Source organism: Brassica napus, unplaced genomic scaffold, assembly GCF_020379485.1.
Source record: "Brassica napus cultivar Da-Ae unplaced genomic scaffold, Da-Ae ScsIHWf_790;HRSCAF=1133, whole genome shotgun sequence".
Taxonomy (NCBI): domain Eukaryota; kingdom Viridiplantae; phylum Streptophyta; class Magnoliopsida; order Brassicales; family Brassicaceae; genus Brassica; species Brassica napus.
This window is the reverse complement of record NW_026016837.1, coordinates 1-6,985: the sequence shown is the minus strand read 5'-3', so window position 1 is coordinate 6,985 and position 6,985 is coordinate 1. Positions and strand designations below refer to the sequence as shown.

Sequence of the window (6,985 nt, the reverse complement as noted above, 5' to 3'; positions counted from 1 at the left end):
ACACATTTCTATGGTGATTAGTCCAATTCCCTGATTCACTAGTAGTTCGGATTCCGTAGGGGATGATTTACCGACTGAATTTGCCTTTGCGATTATGCTTAGTGAATCTCATATGGACTAGTATCTCAGCAGCACATAAACTATTACTATTGAGGATTAGAAAAAGTTCAATTCAAGATAAGGAGTCAATGTGTGGAAAAATCTTTGGATCCTTACAATTTCAGCTAGGCCGGCTAGACCTTCTGCCTCAATTATACACTCCAAAATGACAGTCAATGATCAAATTAATGGAAAATCAAAGGAATGGGATGTTGGGCTACTGGAAAATTATGTTCACCACGAGAACATACCTCTAACAAGAATTTTGGCCATCATCCCAACCTATCGCCCGGACACTTATGCTGGAATTATACAAAGAGTGAACAGTACACTATTAAATCTGGATATTGGATATCGCGTAACTTACTGGAAGAAAATGAAGAGACAGAGATCCTGGACCCAAGTATAACAAAGTTTCAAGCCTTTGCTTGGAAAATAAAGGAACCTAAGAAGATATGTCATCTTATTTGGATACTGATAACAACATAACATGTGGCGATAACAAGGAACATGGCACGTTGCAATATGCGATGCGATAATTATTTTTCAAGATGTGGAGAACTTGAAGAAACTGTTACTCACGCAATCTTCACCAGCTTTATATGCATGGTCTTTATCAGCAACTCCATCTAGCACGGACATCTTCCTGATATCGAGTGTTTATTCTAATATGTATTATCTTTTGTGGAGAAATAACAACATTGATGTTGTGGGCATAGAAAAGACACCTGAACCAGAGGACAACCAGATGTACCATTCAGCCAACCAAAGGACCCACTAGGATATGTGTTCAGTAAAGACGACATATTTCACCAACCAAAAGGAAATTTGCCATGAAACCAATTTTCATGAATTCTAAACTCAACAAGGAGTCAAGACCAATTATAAGAATCTTCAAAGGTACTCGGACCAGGAAGGTATAAATTTTACAAACCGGAGGTTTTTCTAACCTGTCTATCTGCAAGTATCTGAGTTTAGAAGTTGTTTCAAGGCCAATTAAGAAACGTTCCGACCAAAAAAACTCATGGACTTAAATATGGATCTCTTATCTTTCCAACAAGCACATAATGAGGAGAAATAGCCACGTATATATAAAGTTATGGCCCAATCTCCAAAACCGGCCAAACCAGTTCTACACTTGCCTCAATTGGAAGTTAACCGGTTCAATCAGCTTCAAACAAAACATTGGTGGCCAGGAGATAAATTTAGGCATTCAGGAGGCTCATCCAATGATCCATAAGAGTCAGAAAAGCCAGTTTCATGCACCAGCAACCACATGATCAGGAGGATCTTCATTAACAACAATTTCCTTATCGGGATGCATTCACATTTGGAGCCATAAGTCATCCACGACTCAGCCATCAAAGCTACAACTTTTTGGAGTCATTTCCAGTTTATCCAGAAGCCACAAGATGCACCAGAACACACTGGATCAGGCGGATCCCAATCAGACTAGAAAATTGATCCGGTTTTCTTAATTTGGCCAAAACGACATTATCTGAGGAAGGACTTCTACTCCTTCAGTTTGGTTCGGTCCAAACCTATTCATGGAAGCCAGGAGATACTCTATATCATCCAGAAGGTATCCTATGCGTCCTACCATGTTCCAGCATCCAGGGGATTAGGAAAATCTTTTTGCACTCCAACTTGCCTTATATGGAGCCAATCAACATTAATGTCCAACAGCTCTTTTCCTATCAAGTTATGGACGACATCAGCACTTATAAAGCCATCAGGAATATCTAAAGGAATCTCTATTATCCCCTAAAACCATCCAGCTTCAAAAAGAATCAAGTTTCTCACTTGGAGCCAAAAATCCATAAAAGGCTCCAACGGCTAGTTTCTGATTTTGTTACTTTGCTTGATTTGTTTCCTTCTTTTCTTCTTATGAACATTAGGCTTAGATTACAGAGCATTATATTAGCTCTTAGATTGACACTGTAAAGATCACCTTCCAATCTTTAAGAAATAATAATCAGTTTGCTTGTTTTTTATCAAAGAGAGTTTTTGAATAGAAATATGTCTTTAGAATATTTTGAACGATTCTTGTGTTCTATTGATTTGTTAGCATAGGTTGTTTGTGTGATTCAACAGCCATTGTTATCCCAGATTGAGAGAGTCAATCATTATCTATCCAACATCATCTTCCATCCATCCATCCATCATCTATCTTCACTTCATCAAACCATTACATCCTATCTTTAGTTTTTGTTCTTGTTTTTCACAATTTATAGACTCATTGTTCTTCCTATATTTTTAGGATATTTTGGACTTGAAAGTACAGCTAGTCGGCCATCTTCACCATCTTTCCATCCGATCTTTATCTCCATCGATAAGATCGACCCATCGCCCATCGATCTTATCGACTCAGCTCCCGTGCATGTAACATTTGGGTATCAGAGCTTAAAGCTCCTATATCAGGTCATATCAATCCATCTCTATATCTGTTCTTGTTTCATTCCTTGTTAGTTTTCATTTATAAAACCAAAAATCCATAAAAATTGTTATTTGTTTCTAGTTTCAATTTCTGCCATTTTTGTGTTCTTATTAAAGAAGAAAAACAAAAAGAAAGTTTTTGGGTAGTTTGATCCACAAAATTTCTTTGACATATTACTCGAGTTGTTTGCATTCAGTTCTCCCAGTTCCACTTACCATATTTTAATTTTTGCATTAGTTCATTGCTTAGTTTCCTTTCTTTTCATTTGTGCATTAAAAAAAATTCAAAAACAATTAATTGCATTTGTTACTTGTTATTCTTGTTAAATATCTTTTATATATTAATTGAAGAGCATTACAACATTATTTTGTAACCACGTGTCATCCCCAGGATGATTGTTAGAATCCTAAGAAAATTAGTTGGTTCATCTAAACATATATTATACTTTTTATTAAACTAAATATAAAATTGATTAGTAGTATACAAAAAAAATATTCTTTTTTTTTCTTAAATAAAAGTTACAGAATTACCTAATATGATTAACATATATATGACAATTAATGATTTTGAATAATAAAGATTTGATAACAATTTTTGTATACTTCATCATTTTGGTTTAATTTGATATTCTTAAAAGAAACTAAACAATCACATTAATCATATAATCAAAAATTCAGATTTTTTCTTATATGTTATATTTAAAATTTTCAAAATGACTATAAATTACTAATATTGTCAAAAGTCTCACTTAAAAAATTTGTGATCAATAGTTTAATGTTTGGTTATAACAAGATACAAATGATCAAAAAATTATATGAATAATAAGTTTTATTTAATAGATATTCATATTAAATATATATAATGTATATATATTAATATTATGAAAATTAAACTATGTACCATATTCAAAATTTCCATTACAAAAGTACTGATACCTTAATATTTATTTTGAAATTTTTTATTGAATTTTTAAAAACATTTATAAATTATTAAAATTATTAAAAATCTCACACTATAAATCTTGTGATTAATGGTTTATTTTTTTTGCTATAAAAAATATAAAAGTGTTAATAAAATTATATGAGTATGAAGCCTCAATTAATAAATATCTATATTAAAATACTATATATCTATGTCAATATCATTTAAATTTGATTATATAACATATAAAAAATAAAATAATTGTTTTTATTTATTTACAAATAAAAATATTGTAAGTGAACAAAAGAGATTATTTTCATTTATGTGATTACTCTAATTTAATTATACACATAATATTTACTCGCTTCTCAGTTATTTAATATTTTTATTATTTTATAATGCGTAATAAACACAAAATAAATAATAATACGTAAAATTAATTTGCGTATATACTATTCATTCCACGTTTTCATCCCTTACAAGGCGCATGTCTACATCTAGTTGATTTTATATTTCTATGGCATTTTGATATATTTCGTTCATATCATTGTCGCATTCAAAAGCAAAAATAAAATATTTTTTGCCTCATAGTTTTTGGAAAGTAGGTCCAAAGCATTTTTGATATTTTGTTTGCATAAAAATTCCACCACTGCCCCTTATAAGCACTTAACTACTTTGTGTGTTTTATATCAGGTACCATGGACGAGGAAGATCACTCTTGGGAAGAAGAGCAGTCCATGCTTGATGAAGAACAAACTGATCATGACAATATAATATACAGAACAGAAGTTACATTCTTCTTTTTCTATCTATGCGTCACGAGTTCTTTGCCAGCACGTTGAGAAACACCCATTAATTTGAAGCTGAAACACGGAAGTCTCTTGGAATCTAGAGCTGGGTTCTTCGATTCTCAGCTTCCTAAGCCTGGGGTTCACTGGGTGAAGTAACTTATGAACTGTCCTTACTTGCCTCGCAAAGGAACACTGGACAACTCAGGAAAATGATGAGTACATCTATTACAAGAGCTTCTCCTAGAAGTAATCAGTGCTTCGTTTGTTACAAAAATTTGTAAAACTTCTAATCCAATAAGCTCCTGATGACATGTAGCATAGTAACTGGATGATTAATTTGATAGGTGATCTACTAAACAAAAAAATGGTTTAAAATCTACTAGATCTATTGACTCCTATTTAGGTTAAAGATCCGCATCCATCTACGTGGCCATTTCCTCTCCTTTCCAATTTATTCAACTTCAGCACATCTCATAAGCGATCAATCAAGCAAGCAAGCAAAAGCAGGTATTATTAACCTACATCTCACCCCACCGTAATAATATACACTCTCAATCCAGTAGTACACGCAGCAAACTTTTCTTCCCCATTTTATCCTTTTATCCAATTACACGACGCCATGTCATCATCAGCCAAGACCGAATGTGGTGTTTCTCTGATCGGTGATCTCTCGCGCACACACCTTTTAGTTTATCTCTCGTCCAAAGAAACAAACCCTAACTCTGTCATGGAAGACTGGGAAGTGGTGATCGAGAGCTCTGGAACTACTCAGGAGGAGGAGGAGGAGGAGGATCCGAAGAGCTTGGAGGAGATTGAAGATGGCACGCAAGGTATGGTTACCTTCGATTACTTCTCTATCGAGAACTCAAACTCAAACTCAAACTCAAACTGTGTGGGTCGCGTTGATGCGATTGATGAAGATGGGTCTGTCCAATCGGGTAGTCCAGGCTGGATCGAACCTACCTCCGACGCTCCTTATGGCCCTAAGCTTTTTAGCGAGTTGTGGTCCGATTCTAGCAGCGATCGGCTCGATGATGTGAACAACGACGAGTTGGGTTTGGAGAAATCAGAGGAATACAGCAAAAGTATAGCGAAAGAGAAGCACTTGGATAAACATACAGAGAGAGAGGAGGAATCTCCAGTTTCAGTACAAGGAAAGTCTGTTTCTGGTGGTGGAGGAGAAGAAAGGGTTTTTGTGTGGTGGAAGATTCCGATTGACGTTTTGAAGTATTGTGTTTTCAGAGTTAATCCTCTTTGGTCTTTCTCCATGGCAGCAGCAGTGGTTGGTTTTGTTATGTTAGGGCGCAGGTTGTATCATATGAAGAAGAGCAAGAGCTCTACCTTGCAGCTTAAGGTCCTCCTTGATGATAAGGTAACTCTGATTGTCTATTTTCTTTAAGTCTGTCTACTTCTTGAGGCCGTTTTTTTCTGTTCCTGTTTAATTAGATGTTTGTTTACTTAAAATTTAATTGTTGATTTGGTGGGGAAATCAGATTACCAGCTACAACTGTTTTGTTTTGTTTAGTTAAAACCAGCTAGTGGCCCATTGTCATAGTATTCACCAACAGCTATTTTTTCCCTGACTCTACTACAAAATGTTGATGAAGAAAGTGTTTTTGTAACCCCCTTGGTTAACTCTTAATAAATTCTATGGAGTGGATAATCAAAAGTGTAGTTGGCGAGAGAGTAATGAGATAATCTTTCAAAAGCCACCTGAGTGATCCATTTCTATGTGCTTCTTTTCTGTGGTTACTGGTTACATTTTCTTTTGCATGTTCTTTTGAAAGTTCCTTAGACTAGTTCTTACTTTGTTGTCTTCTTTTGATTCATCTTTTTGGTTCTTCATTGTAACATTTTCTTGTTTTTTTTTGTCGGAGATGGAAGTTATCCTATTTTTTTCGGATTTTACATATTATATCGATGAGAACGTGATATAAGGTGTGTTAAACCACAATAGTAGGCTTAACCGGTCTTGAGGTATTACAAACCATCAATAAGAACCTAAATTGAGTCCTGCTGCTTACGGTTGCAAATAATATGGCGGATTATATGTGTCATGTCTTTTGCTGCTGACTTTCATGTTCTTTCTTGAGCTTACTACTCATCTTTTCACTTATCAAATAAAGAACAGAAGTCGTGACTATTTCAGAACGCAATTTGGAATATTTTATCCACACCATCTGATTCTTCTTCTTTTGTTTCTCAGAAGGTGGCGAGTCATGCTGCTCGGTTGAATGAAGCAGCAATCTCATTGGTGAACCGTGCCCATAATCAGGCCAGCACTCCCATCATCGGTGGTGGGTATGAACCAGTGGTCTATGATGAGTTTAAGGTGAAATATAATGCATATATATGCAAGATAAATGATTGATGTGGTTGGCATGTGTCATATGATTGTGTTATGTGACAAGTTTCAAAATGGTACAAAAACATACAAAATATGCTTCTAAGTTTGTACCGTGTGTGTGTATATAAATATTACCTGTTTGATGTACAAATTGGATGGAATGGTTTGATGGTTACGAAAATGTGATGAACGGTAAGATATAACTACAAAAAATCTTCTAAAAGGCATTGTGTATGTGTAAATATATCACGCTTATTACAAAAAATATCATTTATAGTTTCTCTCGAGTCCGAATTTTATTCGCTATCAAATACGAGACTTCGTCTCTACATATTTTTTTGGTGCTCATGTTAAATTCTGTCTTTAAATCTTGAACAAACTCAACGTTGG

The 6,985-nt window shown here is 34.5% G+C and overlaps 1 non-coding gene across 1 annotated transcript; it reads left to right on the top strand.

Annotated features, from left to right (window-relative positions):
- Nucleotides 1-4,852: 4,852 nt before the first annotated feature.
- On the top strand, nt 4,853-6,822 carry LOC106384864. The gene is made up of 2 exons (XR_007337083.1): nt 4,853-5,620; nt 6,455-6,822. It is a non-coding gene; the product is annotated as an uncharacterized LOC106384864 (transcript).
- Nucleotides 6,823-6,985: the final 163 nt, after the last annotated feature.